The sequence below is a fragment of the Euphorbia lathyris genome, chromosome 8 (genome assembly GCF_963576675.1).
Source record: "Euphorbia lathyris chromosome 8, ddEupLath1.1, whole genome shotgun sequence".
NCBI lineage: Eukaryota > Viridiplantae > Streptophyta > Magnoliopsida > Malpighiales > Euphorbiaceae > Euphorbia > Euphorbia lathyris.
In genome coordinates, this window is record NC_088917.1 from 44,942,976 (window position 1) to 44,945,897 (window position 2,922).

Genomic DNA, 2,922 nt, shown 5'->3' on the forward strand with positions numbered 1-2,922 from the left:
TTGGATTCTACTTATTCTTAAACATAGTTCCTGTAATTGTAATCCAAACTATTGACAGAATTGGATTCTGAATTAGAGCAATTTATTCCATTCAAACCAAATAAAAACGATTTTCTAATTAAACGTAGATAAAGTGAATTTAATCTGAATTAAATAAGTTTTTATAAAATAAGCGTTCCATGTGGGTTCGATATCTTTTATTACTACAAGCGAAAGCCGTGCACTTGCGGAAATCGCTCAACAGGTTTTTGGCGCCGTTTCCGGGGAACGCCAAAATTTTTTTATAAAAAAATAAATGAATTTTTCGTATTTTATTCCGAATCTAGGTTTACATATACTTATATTATTATTTACATACTATTTATTCATTTTACTAACATTTTTATTTTTCAATTTTTTTGTGAAGGTAATTTCAGTTTGTGCGTGTAATTTCAGTTCATGCGCAATACTAAAAGTTTGGGCATTCAACCGGAATCGATCCAAAAATTGAAAGAACAATTAAGAGAAATAGAAATAAAAAGAAAAAGAACAAAGAGACACAGAATCAAGAACCACAACTAGTGAAAATGGCAGATCCCCCTAGACTTATGGATTACGCTACCCCAGGAGTTGAAGGTGTTGCGAATAGCATAGTTAGACCCCAGATAAATGCACAACAATTTGAAATCAAACCAACCTTGCTTAACATGTTACAAAATAGTGTGATGTTCTATGGACTACCTAACGAAAACCCTAATGCCCATTTGACCAATTTTCTTGAAATTTGTGATACCTTTAAAATTACGGACGTTTCTACCGAAGCAGTCAAACTTCGCCTATTTCCTTTCACTTTGAAGGACAAGGCTAAAGTTTTGTTGAATTCTATGCCGGTTGGAACATTCCAATCATGGAACCAATTAGCCCAAGCATTTTTATCCAAATATTTTCCCCTAGCCAAAACAGCGAAAATGATAAAAGAACTGACATCATTTACACAACATGAAAATGAAACCCTGTATGAAGCATGGGAACGTTTCAAAGAACTTCAACGTTTATGCCCACACCACCATTTGCCCGATGAACTTTTAATGCAAACTTTTTATAATGGAATAAATCCCACAACTAGAGGTTCATTAGATGCTATGTCGGGAGGGTTATTTATGAAGAAGACATCTGTTGAAGCGAAAGAACTTTTAGAGGAAATGGCAATTAACAGTAGCATATGGCTTGCCGAACGCGCACATACACCAGTTACTCCAAACCATCGTCCTCAACTTCGTCACCCATTAAAGGCATAGTTAATCTTGACCCTATTGTGATGTTGCAAGCCCAATTTCCTGTGCTTTCACATAAAATTGACACGTTTATGACACTGTGTGACATTAATGAAGCCTTATCCAAGTTGATATGGATTATAGTGGTGCGGATGAAGTAGAACAGGTAAATTTTGTCCAAGGACAAAATAAAATCAATAACCCTTATTCGAATACCTACAATCCCGGATGGAGGAACAACCCTAACTTTAGTTGGAAAAAGAATAACAATACTGGTACTAATCAAGGTAGAACTAATAATTACCAAAATCAATCAAGGGACACTATTGGCACATTATCTTCTAAAATTGATAAATTTATAGATGCTATCGGTGGTAAAATTAACAACCACGATGAAGGTTTTAAACGCATTGAGAACAAGTTTGATCAATTGATTAAGAACTATTCGTCTAGCATCCATAATTTGGAAGTACAAATTGGAAAAATTGCTAAGTCAATTCCATCCCGAAAAGAAGGTAGTCTTCCTAGCCATACAGAAGAAAATCCTAAAGAGCAGGTTAAGGCTATAACTCTTAGATCGGGAAAACATTATTTAGGTCCGAAAATTCCAGGAAATACTACTAATATTTTGCAGGGAAGTGATATAACAACAAAGTCCACGGAAATGAATGCAAATTCGAAGAGTTCGCCCAATGATGCTAATGCAAAAGCTATTTCACCAAAAGCACCTTTTCCACCTAAAGTCCGAAACAAGGACTATGACAAACAGCTTTTGACATTTTTAGACAAACTGAAAAATTTACATATTAATGTGACATTTATGGATGCAATAACCCAAATTCCCAACTATGGTAAGTTTTTAAAAGATTTAATTTCTAAGAAAATAAGTTGGGAAGGAATTTCATCCATAGTTTTAACCGATGATTGTAGTTCAATCGTGTCAAGTCATTTGCCAACTAAGCTAAAAGACCCTAGATGTTTTACCATCCTGTGTAAATTGGGAGATATTGAATTCCCAAGTTGTCTTTGTGACTTAGGAGCGAGCATTAACTTAATGCCATTGTCTATATTCAAAAAGTTAGGTCTAGAATAAGATATTAAACGCACTAATATGGTTTTGCAATTAGCGGATTAAACCACTAAGAAACCATTTAGTATAATTGAAGATGTTTTAGTAAAAGTCGATAAGTTCATTTTTCCTACCGACTTTGTTATACTTGACTTTGCATATGACGTTAATTGTCCACTAATCTTTGGTAGACCGTTTATGTATACAGGACGTGCATTAGTCCATGTATCGGAAGGAAAAGTAATTTTGAGAATAGGAGAAGACGAAATTGAGTTTAATATGAATAGAGCCATGCAATACCCTATGGAAGAATTCGTTTGTATGAAACTTGATTTGGTTGACGAATGTGTTAACGATATTGTTAAAGAGGATAATATAATAGAACCAATAGTTGAAGAAGAAATGGAAGATAAGGCTACAGAGCCTTTGATTCGAGAAGATGGACCAATTCCAACTTCAGTGTTAAAACCCCCTAAATTAGAACTAAAAGAGTTACCCAGCCATTTGAGATACGCTTTTCTAGGTGAAGGCGATACGCTACCTATTATTATCTCTCACAAATTGACTAAAGAACAAGAGGAAATTTTAAAATAAGTTGTT

General features: G+C 34.3%; 1 non-coding gene across 1 annotated transcript; it reads right to left on the reverse strand.

Moving 5' to 3' along the window:
* Window positions 1–944: 944 nt before the first annotated feature.
* Window positions 945–1,051, reverse strand: LOC136204917 (small nucleolar RNA R71). Its single transcript, XR_010675729.1, has one exon. It is a non-coding gene; the product is annotated as a small nucleolar RNA R71 (small nucleolar RNA).
* Window positions 1,052–2,922: the final 1,871 nt, after the last annotated feature.